This window comes from Macrobrachium rosenbergii, chromosome 8 (assembly GCF_040412425.1).
Source record: "Macrobrachium rosenbergii isolate ZJJX-2024 chromosome 8, ASM4041242v1, whole genome shotgun sequence".
Classification (NCBI taxonomy): domain Eukaryota; kingdom Metazoa; phylum Arthropoda; class Malacostraca; order Decapoda; family Palaemonidae; genus Macrobrachium; species Macrobrachium rosenbergii.
In genome coordinates, this window is record NC_089748.1 from 56523086 (window position 1) to 56539691 (window position 16606).

Sequence of the window (16606 nt, forward strand, 5' to 3'; positions counted from 1 at the left end):
TAAATTGCCTTATGTTGTGTAGAACTAATTGTGGTATGGTATGTACTATTATACATAAATTATTGTCTCTGTACTAGTGTTCTTTCACATGTGTTTTGTTCACGGGTGTCATGGTCAAAATATTTTCTTTCATATTTGTAAAACTACTTGTAATGGTATTACTAAAGAATGGCACGTACTGCTGTATAGCTCTCAGTATTTGAAATTATTGTATTTTGTACCAAATGATACTTAATTTAATTATGATTGTGGTAAGGTCTGTGGTCAATAAGTTATCTATCTATATGTCAGCTCAGTGGTCTGGTAAAACTAAGGTATACTTAACTTTAACTTATCTATATGTTTACCTATCTAGCACAATACATGAGACAAGCATTGGAGATATAAGATGACTGCGTAGAAGGCAACCGATGATGATGATGAACTTTTTGCAGACTGCTGTTTGGTGCTCACTTAATCATCAAGTTGTGAACACTGCATGAGAATTAGGAACCAAGAGATTCCATGGATTTTGTCTATACAGCACCTTCATCATGTCTCTTGAGCAACGTAGGCGCTGAAGTGCGAGTGATTTGTGTTGCTGAGCTCAGCCAAATCTTTCTCAAGTTAGATCGAATCATCGTCTCCCGTGTCCCACGAATCCCATGCCAGTTGTGGGCACCATACGTCTGCAAAGTTTATATTTGATTACTTGAGTATATTACCTCGATGAAATTCAGGAAAAGGTTTGTTTAGCGCTTTCCGTGTCCGACAAGTTGCAAGTAAAAGCCAACAACGGACTTTTAAGAGTAAACTACGTCAGTGAAGCCATATATTATTGTACATACTAGTTATACATACTAGCGCCAGGTTTAGATGCATTTTCTCCTGTATATAATCACAGTAAAGCTTGTCAAGGGACCTTTTCATCTGTGTGTATACTAATCATGTAACCAGTGAGTTTAAGAACTTATCGCATTTGCTAGTGTGAATGCACTGGTGATTAATTTCCATCTGTGTATGGCGTTATCTTAGATTCATTCGGACGAATTGGCATGTCCTGTTTTAATTCTTCAAGTTCTTAATCCAGCAATTAAGTAAATAACAAATGGTCTTAATCTATTATAAAATGCCTTAATTTTCTGGTAGGATGTCAAAATGTTTACTGTAACGCCTTCGCAAATATAGTATCCATCTTGTGCGCATATCAATGCAGAAGACGGAAAACTGAATTAGATCAATGTTGTCATGGCATTTGATTTGCATACCGTCACTTCGTCGTCTTCTGTTCAGAAATATGTAGGTTATATCTTTGTCCTAATTGAAATCTTTTTAACGATAAGTCTCTACTTAGCTAGTCTTGGATCGATAAAATATAGAAATATAAGGGATGGGACCTCATCTCGTAGGACGGAATAGACCTACTCATTCTTTTAAAAAAACATATAATCATTGCATGAAATAAAATACTGACGTGGAGGCAGAAACAGTCAGCTAACCTTACAATCCGAGGATTGCTGATCACAGTTATTTGTAGGTTGTTGTCGCGTTACAGAAAGCCTACACACGCATTATTATTACAAAACCTGGCTTCGGAAAAATGCAATATGCATTCTGAAATAAAAAGTTTTATAACTGTTTTATAACTGATGAAACATTCAGTCAACAGAGTAGCAAAGAATACTGTAGTGCGATCCATCTGGCAAAAACAAACAAAGCATATGAATCCCGTTACGAAAATCGTCAAACAATCGCACATGTGGGTCTTCGGAGGAGAGATACCCCACTTGACTCTTTGTTATGTGAAGGTGAGCTCAAATACCTCTCTCCGCACATAGTTATAGCCTGCACACTTGGAGCCCACCACGAACAGATTTGCTACCTCAGTATTTTTTCGTGGTGACTGACAGATATTCGGATACACGCTATCCAACACGAAAACATACATGCTCTCACAAAGATTTGCCAGATCCTCAATCAAATGATCGTCGTTGTCATTGTCAAAGTGCTATGAAAAGCTCACCCCAATAAATTTCATTTATATCACAAAGCTTCAAGAGCTAACACGGAAAATATGGTTGAAAAATGTCAAGTTTGTTAGGTTGCACGAGCTCAAACTCTCTCTCTCTCTCTCTCTCTCTCTCTCTCTCTCTCTCTCTCTCTCCTCTCTCTCTCAGACCAACGAAACAAACTTTTATACTTCTCATGGTTCATCTGAATATTCTTGATCTTTATGTGCTGACAATGACATTATTTTAGATTTCTGACTATTATAGTATAAAAAATTAAACAGTGCCAGTATAAACACAATTATAATTAATAACACAAGGAAAAAAAAATAAGCACGTCATTATAAGCACATTTATCATTAACAACATTCAGATGGTTCATTACAACCAGCATAAACGTTATCTTTAATGTATCAACCTTACAACCTTGCTAATGTAAATGAGAGAGAGAGAGAGAGAGAGAGAGAGAGAGAGAGAGAGAGAGAGAGAGAGAACCTATGAAAGCAAGCAAGACTATGAGTTCCTCTTGATAGACTTGAAAGAACGCTGAAGTACAGAGCAAGTTTAGGAGAAAGTAAAATCTGAAATCAAAACATCTCTTCGTTCTAGTATTCATTTTGTGAAGTGGACTATGTTTCTGACTAATTAGAATGAAAATATATGTACTAAACTAATACTGATAATAATACATTCTCAGTTGTATATTCCATAAATTCCTACACAACAGCCCTACGAATACGCATTGCGATTTGGAATTGTCTGTGGGAGGGCTGTACCTTCCCACACACTAGGTAATCACAGCTAACTCGTATGGAGACCCCCGATATGTCTTGGCAAGGCTCATTCTGATACCAGAAAGACCAAACTTTTTGTCGTTATATTGGCAACAAAGCGACTAGCTACAGTTGAAAAGAACTGGTAGTCGAACTAATACAGTAGTTCAAAACGCCCCTCATTAGTAGGCCGAAGTCGATTTTATAGCTGAATCCTTCTCAAGCTTTCCCTTTCCGAAATACCCCTTTACAAGGGAGCTAAGAATTGTGAAGATGTCTGAACCAAGTTGCTTATCTCACCGTCTGGGCACCAGATTTGAAAGCCCCAGACATATTGGGAAGATAACTGTGAGGCGGGAGGTTGGAGATGAGTGGAGATTTGTGGAAGTAAAAGCATGAGGAGACATAAGTTGGAATTTGCAGAGACATTTATTCATACCGTGACCTATATATATATATATATATATATATATATACAACAGTTATCCATCAATCTATTTGTATGTTACCAACAATTTTGAAAACTGAATATTCTTGCTTACGACAAGTACATCATATCGATAATCTTAAGTTGCTTTAAACCAATCTGTCACTAGCAGGTTTAAGTATATTCGTCAATAAATAATCTTCTTTTTCATTACTTCAGCTTCATCAGCAACGCTGAAAAGACAAACGACAGAAACTAAGTCTAGAGAACTTTTGCGGTCTAGCCTAAGCTACTTTTTCTCTACGCCAACGTACCTGCTTGTGACGGCGTCGAGGGAGAAAGTCTGTCTGCTTTTTGCCATCTCTGGACGTTTCTCTGCTCTTATAAGGCAGCAGTCAGTTGAATCATTCGTCCAAGTGCTATAATATCTACCAAAATGCTATGAGAGTTGTTGAAAAGGAAGGCCATTTTTTCTCAACTTTCTGGCGAAGTCCGGCGGCATGGTCAACGGTCTTTAGTAAGCAGTAAGTGATCGTATGTGCATAGAACGCATATCAAGTTTATCGACAGTAGAGTCAGGGTTAATTTCTAAAAAGAAAACATTCATAAACTATATATATATATATATATATATATATATATATATATATATATATATATATATATATATATGTATGTATATATATATATATTTGTATATATATATATATATATATATATATATATATATATACTATATATATATATATATACACACACTCGATATGCGAACTCATTCATTTGGTTATAATATACTCGTGGACAGTACCTCCAATGCTAAATTCATTTAGGCTATTAATCGTTCCTTAAAAGTCAGTGCCAACTCTTCTCTCTCTCTCTCTCTCTCTCTCTCTCTCTCTCTCTCTCTCTCTCTGTCTTCCTTCAAGCCAGGGATAAATATGGATAATAAGTTGCCCATCCCGTCGGCTACCACACCATTACCATCATTATCATCATCATCATCGCCTCCAACGCCGCGTGACGCTAATTAAATGGTATCACCCACGAGATATACACGTTCATTCAGCAATGAAAACCGGAGGGTACCATTATATTTCTCTGGCAAAAAATTGGCTAGCAATCATAAATCATTTGTCTAGTCATGAAATGTATTTGAAGATTAAGAGAACAACAAGAGAGCAAAAATTAATCAATAGGTTAGTGTTGAAGTATATTCGAATCGTAACAAAGTTGTATTCGTGTTTCACTAGATAACCACACAACGCAATATGTGTGTATATATATATATATATATATATATATGTATATATATATATATATATATATATATATAGTCTTTTCTACGGTAGCGTGTGTTTTCAAAGTAAAGCAGCATGCACCTGTGTGATAATGTTTCAATCTGGCATAATTTATTTACGGTAAACCCTTTGATTGGATCGTAAATTGCCAACGCCAGTTTAATGAAGGCAGTATTAACATAACTCTGGAGGACGCTATTTTGTAGTTTGTAGTCTACCTTTAACAGCAATTGGGCAACATGCCAGTGACTCATGTGTCTACAAAAATAAGTATCAATACAGGTGTTTTGAAGCGCTCGCATGTATGAGAAAAATTACATTTCAGTGAAATTCTCCCGTTTGGATTTTGCGGGTAGGTGAATGTTGGAGATCATCATATGAGACCTTTCATAAGCAAACACGTTTCCTAAACTATACCGTACTTTTAACGACGAGTATGACTATCTCAAAAGAGCAAACTAAAAATATGCGCCAGTTATATCTTCCTTAGGGAGGCAAGAGTGCCAAAGAGACACCCCGGTACTGCCAGACGTAAATGAACAACTCCAGTGTTACTTACAACAAAAAGGACATTTCGATGTTATCTAACTTAGCTTTCTAACAGTATAATTAAACTGGTTTTTCTTAATGAGCATCTGTCTAAAATGAAAAAACCCATCTGCAAATAAATTAACTTGTGTTACGACGGTTGATAAAAACTAACTAACTCTATAGATCACAGTCAAAATTTAATCTTATATGTCTTACTTTGTAGAGCGACGAAATGACCAAGCACATATTTGCTTTCAGACGCCTCTCGCAAAGTAGCTCATGGCCGTGGTGAGGAAGTACGAAACTTGGGTTGGCACAACTTGATCCAGTTGTTGGTCAGTGTTAGCAAGAGTGTAGGCAACTCCCGGAGTTGGTTTGCGTACCGGTTGTTTATCGTACCGCTTCCCTTACTGACATTCTGCTGCTGGGCACGTCAGTCGTTGGATATTGCTGGTAAGCTATAAAAGTTTGCATTAATATATATGTATGAAAGTTATCAGCGGAGGTATAGTTTTGGGTTACAAATGTAGAATAAGAATGTAGCGTTGGAATACCTTTAATTGGACAGACTTCAAAATTTTCAACGACCTCCAGGCGAGATGTAAAGCTGTTTCACTTTCATATACTGTAAAAAATGTAAAGTGGTAAAAACAAGAGGTTGTCAATATTTGTCAGTGGCAACACAAATAAATCACAGTCTTTATTGGAAATTACAACGATATGTTTAAACTTGTTTAAACCAAGTAAGCTTGAACGCCGGGTAATTATATCAAGTTAACATTGCACATTCCTCTATCTTGATCTTGGGAATGAAACGCGTATTTTAAATTTTTACCCTGCTCTATATTTTTTTTCCAAATACGCCATTCTAAAGTAATCATAACTACCAGTGAAAGTGTCTACAAGGAGAGCGAGTGAAATTACTAAATTACGGAGCCACAGTGGCTAGTCCAGTTTGAGTAGTGTAACCTTTCCCCGTCCAGTTATTTTTTTTTTTTTTTTGTTTCTTTCGCATTTTATGAACTTATTTTTGGATTTTTAATCTCAGCAGCTCTATATCTCAGACGTTAGTCATTTGTTTATGCCTTTGTAAACCAGTACAGGAAGTGGTGATATTAAGTAATTACGTCTTTCTAGTTGATCTCGGACGAACTTGCCGTACACTGTAACTTGACAGCCTCCTCACAACTGGCAGTTGGGAAGTAGTTTAGCCTACCGGATTCCTTCATTACCTGAGAACTCAGTTGGTAGCACTCATGACGAGGGAATATAGAATCGGGTCAAACAAGAAGTTAATGAAAATAAGTCCTTGAGTGAATGATGGATGATGATCATATATATTTTTTTCAACAATATTACACTTATCATTCATTTCTTCCGGTGAAGGTTTGAGCAGTGATCCGTAATCAATTTGGCATACTGTTGTGTTCAGCCACGTAGCCGTTACTTATTCTCGTAATGCCAAGTAGTTAGGTTTATATTTCGCTACAGAAGACAACTTACAAGAATAGACGGATTATTGAGCAGTCTACTGCTCAGTAGGGATTTCTTATTACCATGCAACTTTTGTCGTTTCGTAGAAAGTAACTATGAGAGTTTGAAGTATAGGGCCATGGTAGTTTTGCAGTGATGAATAGCTACATAGAAGACGAACCCGGCGTTTGAAAAGTCATATAATTAATACATGTTTCTACTCTCTCAACTGAAGTGATGTTTGGGTGTATCTTCGAATTGCCAAGCAGTCTAGTCACCACATACCAAAGACACCCGCCTTCCGTCTCTCTCTCTCTCTCTCTCTCTCTCTCTCTCTCTCTCTCTCTCTCTCTCTCTCTCTCTCTCTCTGTGTGTGTGTGTGTGTATGAACAAAATGAAAGTATCAGAGCTTATAAAAAAATTGGTCCCATATCTGTTTCTTTTTTTCACTAACATTCATTTTCTCTTGAGTGAGACTTATGAGAATGTGAAACTCCTCCTACCTTTATCGTAGGATTTAGCAACTCGTCTGCCACTCACCTTTCACTTATAGCATTCCCAAATTTCAGTCAAGGCCCGTCCGTTCCACCCCATCAAGCCAGCGCTCTGTCTATCATTTAACTTTTTTTTTCTACTCCATTTTCGTCGTATCTGGACATTTGTCACCCTTTCAACATATCTACTCCACATCATAATGATAAACAGTCTGTCCAAACAGCTTTTATTTTTTGTCTCACGTTTAATACTTACATTTCTTACATATGATTTAATTGAAGCTTGAATGTAAGCTTGTTCCATTTGAGCAGGGGTTTATCTTCTGAATAATAATAATAATAATAATAATAATAATAATAATAATAATAATAATAATAACACCAACTTTCACATCCATGAATGAACTTCTATCTATACGTTGCTCCGCAGAAAAATCAACACATTTGCTATTGCTACATTTATAATGTAACTCTGGAACCGTGAATGAATCCTTTTGTGCAAGTAATAGCTTATTCATACCCTTGCACAGATGACTCATAATAACACTGTCAGATCCCTGAAAACACATACTGTACCATTTACCTCTATTTTGCATACACATGTATATGTATAATATAATATATATATATATATATATATATATATATACATAGCCATACAGTCAACGAAAATTATACAGAGCATCAGATATTTATTCGTGTAGTCTTACTGAAGTAACATGAGATTAGTGTATTTTGATCAACGTCATTGAACTCTCTCTCTCTCTCTCTCTCTCTCTCTCTCTCTCTCTCTCTCAATACAAAGTAGCTAGGATACCTTAATTGGGTATATTGTACTGACTGTGTCGTGAATACCAAGCAAACGTTAACCTTTATAGGATTAAACCTCCTGAATTCTATTCCACCCATTGTTATTTAGTAACCTTGTATCAGGGTTACAGTAGTCTTGTCCCTTTTTTTTTTTCTTTCTCTCCAAGACGAAGCGTTTTGGGTATGAAAATTTAATAGGTGAATGAAAAAATTACTTAACATGGTATCATGTCGTCTCTTTTGCAAAGTGTCGAATTTGCATTTTTTAATTTTTTGGTGTAACTGCATCGACTGTGGTTTTATTATTGAAATCTTGTTTCAGCAAAGTATCAAGTCTGTTTCTGTCACCATTCAGGATGTATGGCGAGAGATACTTTGCTGAAACAAGAAATCAATGATAAAATCGCAGTCGATGCAGTTGCATAAAAAAATTGTTTAAAAATAAAAAAAAATAAAAAAAGCGGGGGCCGCGATGTATATACTTCCTTGGACGTATTATTTTTAAAATTTTTATACTTATGAACCAAAAAACTTTGCATACAGGAAACTAATGCATGCGCAGATCGGATGTTTGCATGCTGTCTTGTGACGTTTGCTGTTTTTTTAATAATTATGGATGATCACTAAATAACTGATTTACACTTAGTTTAAAACAAAATCACTGATTCGAGCAAAGATAATTTTTCGCTCTGTCATATCTAGCCGAAAGTTTTTCGCTACATAATGGTCTAAGCATTGTCCACACGAGATTTTACGAGAATATTTACTATAGAGAAAATGGCGCAATGTCATTAGGTGGGCTATTTAAGATTCGTCTCATTTATTCCAACAACTAATTAGAGATTTTTAACAAAGTTCATGTGAAGTGTGTCAGATTAAACAAAAAGATAATGATAATCCCCTGAGGTACTTAAGATATTTTTTGTTTCAAGTACACACACATGAAAAGAAAATTACTTTTCGTGACTATTTGATAAAGTCTTGGCTGAAGAAAACCATTTTTTTGAGTGGTTCCTTGATGGAAAGTCCTGTTCATGAAAGACGTGAATATGATTATAAAAAAAAAAATTGCTGCAAAAGGTGGTTCTGTCCGCGCGTGGACTTGATATATTACAAGCCAAATTTTCCTGTTTGTGTAATATAAAAATTCATAACGCCAAAAGTAGCACAAGCATGTTTACTTGTACTGTAAGACTTTTTCTATCTCATATCTGCTTAAGGTTGAGCTGAGCTAAATTACGTCTTTATATGGAAGATCACGAATTGAGGCCATCCTTATGCTCGAGGTTGTCTCGATTTTTTTTGCAGTTTATAAATGTTTCTCTTTTTGTGAAAGTATAAGTGATAAGCTTTGTGCTCTTGTTTATTTTTTTTATAATGTTAAAGCTATAGATTACTTTATCCATAAAGATAATGGTACCTAGGGCTAAGGATAGGCCTACGGTACACGTTTTTCTAGTGATGGATATTGAAAACCCATGCTGAGAGTGAACGCGTTAGCGTTGGAAATGAATTACATTAGCATTAGCCAACTAATTTAACAATGGCATTACATAATAATCACGTTGTACGTTAAGTAAAGAACAGTCTCCATAACAGATCGTGATCAGATGCAGCGACAGAGGATACGTGGAAAAGGAACGCTTAGAAATAAAAGATATTTGTCTGACTTTAAGTTGACGTCCCTCTTATACACGAGCGTTATGCTTCCGTGACCCGAGTGTGTCAAATTCTTCTTACTTTCTTAAGCCACTCGCGTATCATGAGTAGTTTTCTTAAGGTTATATTTCTGAATATACCTAATTCTCTCTCTCTCTCTCTCTCTCTCTCTCTCTCTCTCTCTCTCTATGTTGGGATACAGAGATTCGATTGCAACCATGAATCTGGGAAGACAGATCCTTTAAATTGACACGGAAATAATTTTGTAATCGTCATGATTTTTTCGTAATCCGATTAAGTAAATGACTTAGCAGGAAATTATGCAACGCGAGGTCACCCAGATTAATGATTCAAATTGTAATTTTTCTGTGAAGTAATCTTATGACTAGTGATCATCAAGTGACTCTTGCTAACATTTACTGATGAATTAAGCTACCCTCATAAGTTTACTGTGGCCTTGGAGTGAGGTTTTGAATAATTTGGTCCACTATAAGCATCACAACGGCTTTCTGAGGAACATGAGGTAACGGGAAGCTTCTTCCTTTTTATATTTGTCGTTTCCTTACTGGTTGTTCTTGAGTGGAATATTTTTAAGATTACCGAACGCATAAATTTTAATGCACACTTCAAGCGTTGTCTCGATGTCATTTAAACACCACTATCTTCCTAACTTTTTTTTTTAGGCAAGTCCTGCACTAAGGTGGGTGACCACTGTTCAGATCATCGAACATCCTTTTATGATGCTAATAATATATCTCCGATTGTAATGATCAAATTAATATGCTGTTTAGTGGTTTACCTTAGTATAAGGGAAATTGTCCCTTCTTCCCTTGCATAACGGTCTCGAGAATTTTGAATTCACACCAGGCGCTTGAGAGCGATATGAACAACCGATCGAATTGTCATCATACGTAAGTAGGAAGCTCTCTTTCTTTAATAAAGAAATTCAGATCGCAGCTCATGTTACAGTCAGCAACGCATACCAAATATGCATCCTGTTCTATAGATAGAGTTCACAGATGGTGAAGGATCATAAGAGTGATGTGTGGCCGGGAAAGCAAGTGTCTGTCTCGGTGGAATGTATTCAACGCCTATCTCTATGCTAGAGCTATGTGGATTACACTCACACACACACACACACACACACACACACACACACACACACACACACACACACACACACATATATATATATATATATATATATATATATATATATATATACATATACATAAAACACGTATTTATGTATATTTCATTGGTATAATACTCATCGTGTATTGTGGAAGAGGTTTTCTTGTGCTTGGTCTTGCGCTTTCAAATCAAGTTTATCTTGAAGTTGGGTTTGTAACATAAAGCCATTTAGGTCACTTATCTTGGTAAGTTTCCTTTGTTGTGTAATGCAGCATCGCAATCATTGCAGGACGTTCTTCGAAATACCAAGCTATGTGAACACACGCACAGTCGTATTTTGTAGGAATATCCACTTTGACAAGAAGAAACAAATATTTTTCATTTCAACTTTCGTTTGTTTTCCCTCTTCCCAGTGATTGCTTAATTACGGACGTGTTTCTAATCGATCTTTTAGATTTTTTATTATTAGTGACAAAACATTTTACAAGTCCATTTTTAACGTGAATTTTTTTTTCTAAAAAGTGTTTAACTTGTGGTTAAGCAAATCTACCGACGCGTCTAATCGTCAATATTTTTTTACCATATTAATTCAATGACGACAGTTCCCTGACGATGATTCCTTGTAATCTGTTACCTGAACATATTACTGTCTCTCTCTCTCTCTCTCTCTCTCTCTCTCTCATTTACTGGAATAACTCCAAATGCTGTTACCCTTCTGGCTCTCACGATTAATCTGTATGAGGTTGCTAGTCCCATGGCCCTTTTCGAATCTTCCTAATTGCTGTTTTTGTTGCCCCCGCATACAAATGACAAGTCAATGTTTTCGAACTGAAGCATCAAGTTTGAGCAAAGTTTCTAAACTATCTCTTCAAGAACCGGATACTCAAACGGCGTTGCGGCTCCAGCCCGGATGCCCGAAAGATAAGTGTTAGGTAAATGCGTCACACTTGTCACCGTAAGAAACAGGTGGTTTTCAGCCCCGATGACAGATATACACTGGGGAAAGCAAAGCGATAACTTTAAACAGGAAGGAAGTGCGGAAACCACCAAGGTTGTCTTAAGGAAATGGGAACCGTTTCTTGAGTAATATTTTCCCGTTGTTTTGAGTTCTCAATATCTGGAGGTTATTCATAAGTTTGCGAATCGCCCGTTTCTATGTTTTATTCACGTAACGATTAATGATGCGACTTTATGTAATAGACACCATTCTCTCTTCTTGTGTTTCTCATAACCAAAGAAGACTGTCTCCCAACCTCCTATCTCCCAGCCTCCTACGTAGGATTAGTAGGGCCTCGCGTAAATACTTTTATTATTTCCATCAGTCCTATGAAAAATAGACATGAATATGTTCATATATACTGTAGCTGTAAATGTCGGCGCCAAAAGTGTTCGTAATCAGCTAAGTCTTAAACTATCAGGACAGCGAAATTTATCATAAGTTATGATTGTGATATTGATAACTATACAATGAATTAATAATGACTCAATTGGAACATATATCATTATATTAAATTTAACAGGCATTGTTAACTTCACCTCGGAAGTTGGTCTGTTGAAGGTGCAACATGGGTAAATAGAGAGGTGTACATTTTCAGTCATGCGTGGTTACACCCTACGCCTGTTAGAGAGAGAGAGAGAGACTTCAGTTACCAAGGCAAAGTTCATTGTCAATTATTTCTGGGTTTTTTCTTCTTCTTTTTCTTTTGTGCGTTTCATTCCATTTAGTCAATTTTAATTTCTCAACATTTTTATTAGTCATTTCTATAACAGACAAGGCTCCTGTTATTTATATATACGTGACTTAATTAATACTTACATAATACTATTTTGCATATCCATAAAAAAAATCTTGCAGGCAAAAGTAAGTAGCAGCGTTTAAATGGAAGAAAGAGTATTTGAAGTTTGAGTGGTCAGCACAGTATCACCCTCCGCTTTATAAGAATAAAAAACTCGGTAGCGAAGGTCCAGAATGTCTCCTCATCCCAGTGGTGATCATTCCACTCACAAAAATCATTATCTTTACGATCTTTTACAAATCGAATGCCTGGGATCCACAAACGAAAATAAATACAACTTATTTTCGGTAGAGCATAAAGGGAAGTACAAATGACTGTTCTCGATTTATTATAAAAAAGGCATAAAGAAATATAAGAAAAGCAATAGTCAACTATACACTCTGCTTACCTCCTCAGAGCGTAGCTACCCACCCACACTTACTTTATTCCCACAAGTAATAATCTAGCTTTTTTTTAGCCAGCTGATTAAAGATTTTGGACGCATCTATAAATATATCACGTTTAAGAGCATATCTGTAATGAACCATCACACGGAAGAAGTAATGAGCACGGTAATAGCGCTTATTTATTTTTAACGTAACCGCCAAATACTGAGAACCGAGCGATATTTTTATCCTGCTTCTGTCTGTGAAAATAAGACATTTCTTGTACAGTTCCTGGAAAAAAGTCGTTAAGTAAATGAAAACAGTTAAAGTTGATTAAATTTCTTGCTACAAAAGGCGTTTCTTAATAGCTTCGATGACATGGTGAGGCGGTGTTTTGGAGGAGAAACGCCTGCTTAACTAGATTGTACCTTATAACCTGGGCTGGTACGGCGGGGTACTGCATGGCAACAGCGCTTGTCAAGGTTCTCACGCTTGCACTTAGGGAACAATGTTTTCATTCTTTAAAGGGAACAGTTCGAGAATTGAGAAAAAAATACTTAGCATATTTCATTACTAAACATCTGCGCAGTTGTGATACAAGTGTAAGTTTTACCTTCTAAAATTCTCTTGAGTGTTAGGTAACACTTCACCGGCTACAGGTGGACGCTATTGAGTCATCTGACCTTATATGAATACTCCTTCGTGTCTTTGTATCTCTTTTTGGTTGATAATACTTCATGTATGAATGGAAACACGTTGCGTGGATACATACACATCAGTACAGTATTTATAGCTTATAAATGTGATTTGGATATATAAATACACAGATGTTTTAGTACTTCTTAATAATGACATATGTTAATTGTTTATCGTTATTGTCTATAAGATAAATTGTTTTTACACCCAAATGGCATTGAAGCCAGTATGTAAACTGCCTCAAGAAACTATTTTTACACCCAAAGGAAACGCACGAACAGTGATTAATTATTGAAATAATAAAAAGATAAAGCTTAAAACGTAATGACTCATTTTCATTAAGGAAGAAAAACGATTTTATTAGTTGCATTCGAAGAGAAAGAAGAACGTAGTAAACCCCAAAAGACCCAAGCCACTCGTATCATCACTGTCTTATAATTTTGTGCAGCTGATGTAAATTTTTAACTAAAATAAAAAGATGTAAATAAAAACTGAAATCTTATAATTTACGAGTAGGCTGATCCAAAGGATGTATGCGTTGCACGAATTCTAGCTCAGGAGTTAAAAAAAAAAAAAAAAAAAAAAAAAAAAAAAAAAAAAAAAAAAAAAAAAGGAAAAAGGAAAAAGAATAACCGCAAAAACATTTTTGTTCTTACTTCCTCGTTTGCATGTTAGGCCATATTTAACGACTTCGTGTATACCGAATGGACACCTTTTTCTGGTTTAGTGTGTGTTGCGTTCGTTTTTAATCTTAGGAAAAGTATATAATGATCTGCTTGAAAGTCATTGTAACGATACCCCGCAAAACAATTAGATTTCACCATCTTCAAATTTTCTGGTGAATGAGCATGTGATGACTGTCACGATAATCCGCTTCGCTTGAAATTAAGAAGTTAGGAATAAAGAACAGAAGAAATAGACGCTTAGGAAAAGTAACTCCCCTCCCAAGAATAGAATGAAATCGGCACCAGTTAAGATTTTCATGTCTGATCATAGGAAGCGATTATAAAGCAGCGAGTTGTGATTATCTTTTGCAAGGATATGCACGGAAATTTGTGCACTGTTTAATTAAAATCATTCCAAAAATATGAAACTAACCGAGTCAAGGCAACTTCCAAAGCACTGCATTGCTTTTCTATTTCCGGCCCTGCAAGCAATACTATTTTTTATGCAGCTTCCGCAAGGACTTTGCGACCTGAGCAAATTGCCTTAAACCTTAGAGATTTTGCTTGAGACTTCCTCTTTCCCACCTGTCAATCTTATCTGTCTCTACTGACACACTGTACACTGTATATATATTATATATATATATATATATATATATATATATATATATATATATATATATATATATATATATATATATATATATATATATATATATATATATATATATATATATATAGATGTAGTGTGTGTGTGTATGTTTGGTGTAGCGTTTTCTTTCTCCCAAAGTGATTTTGTTTTATTTAGAGCATAGTTAAATGGCATTATGTTTATAGTTATACATCGATCTATCTATCTAACTATATATCTGTCTATCTATATATATATGTATATATATACAGTATATATATATATATATATATATATATATATATATATATATATATATATATATGTGTGTGTGTGTGTGTGTGTGTGTGTGTGTGTGTGTGTGTGTGTGTGAGAGAGAGAGAGAGAGAGAGAGAATGTAAATTACACAAATAACACTGATAAAGAAGTGTATATATAGGAACATCTCTTGGGTAGAGGTGTCTGAAAGCAATTATAGCATATTATCAAGGTTAGGAACCTGGGGAACGTTTAGAATATGCATATTTCAAACTTGCACATCGTTTATGTACACAGGAGCCATTACGCCTTGGTATACGTCAGTATCATGATTAATTCTCTCTCTCTCTCTCTCTCTCTCTAACCACCAGCAAAGTTGTGTCCTCAACGAAGGTGACGAGGGAGCTGGGCGGGTCTCGATTACAGTCTGGATAAACAATAGCTGATTGAAAACAATATCAGCGTTATCATAATTTCTTATTTTCCCTTTCTCGTTTTCTTCTTCCTCCTCCTCTTCTTCAAGGCTTTACCGTTCTGACGCTAGGCAATTTTGACCTCGGTATTGATTGTGATATCGAGAAAGTTAGTTCCGGACTTACTGTCATTTGTGAAACTTGACCTTAGGCTCGCGCGTTATTTTAACAAAGGCGATTCGTACGACAGAGATCATGCGAATATTCTAAATTTCAAGATATGTTAGTCAATAAGTAAAGGAACCAACCGAAAACTTCCTTGACTTAAAGTACTTTTATTATTATTATTATTATTATTATTATTATTATTATTATTATTATTATTATTATTATTATTATTATTATTTACGTACCCGTTGTTCTGACTCCAAGTCATTTTGTCCTTGGTCCTGACATTGGTGGCGAAGTAGGTGGGTGAGTCTTGTCTTGGGGTGTCTGTTGGGAGGGCTGGGTATACTTTGCTGTTCAGCAGGTATGCTCAGAACTGGTTAGGGTTGCAACTCATTCACTTTGCTTGGCGTTACTGAATTAGGATGCTGCTGTCGTTTATCTCCTGTTTTTTTTCCGCTAAAATCCTGTTTGCCTTACATTTTCCACAGAGTTTTCCTTATGGAAAGAAGACGTAGAAAATTAAATAACAAATATTCCCTGACCTTGGTAACTGAAGCTCTCTCTCTCTCTCTCTCTCTCTCTCTCTCTCTCTCTCTCTCTCTCTCTCTCTCAAATGGTGTTATCAGGTGAACGTTAAAATATAATTCGCGCCTTTCACCAAGCAGTAACTGCCTATTCTCTAGAAGCCGGCATAGCTTCCTCTCCCTACTAAACCACCGTTACGTCAGCCTTTGCAGAAGTAAACTTCCGTAGCGAAGCCGCGGCAGATTTTCACCAATACAAAATGAAAAACTTATTTCCTAAGGTGTATATTACAAAAACATTTTGAGTGTTAATGAATAAGTATTGTGTATGGTTACAGATTAAAGAAAATTGTTATTAAATATAAGGTAAATCTTGTATGATGAACATTTTTAAAATAAAAATAATTAAGAAAAAACGAATTTAAGATATATAAAGTAGGTTTAAAGTGAGGCACTGAGGAACATTGTCACAGAGAATGTCACGTAATATTGCAACTCGA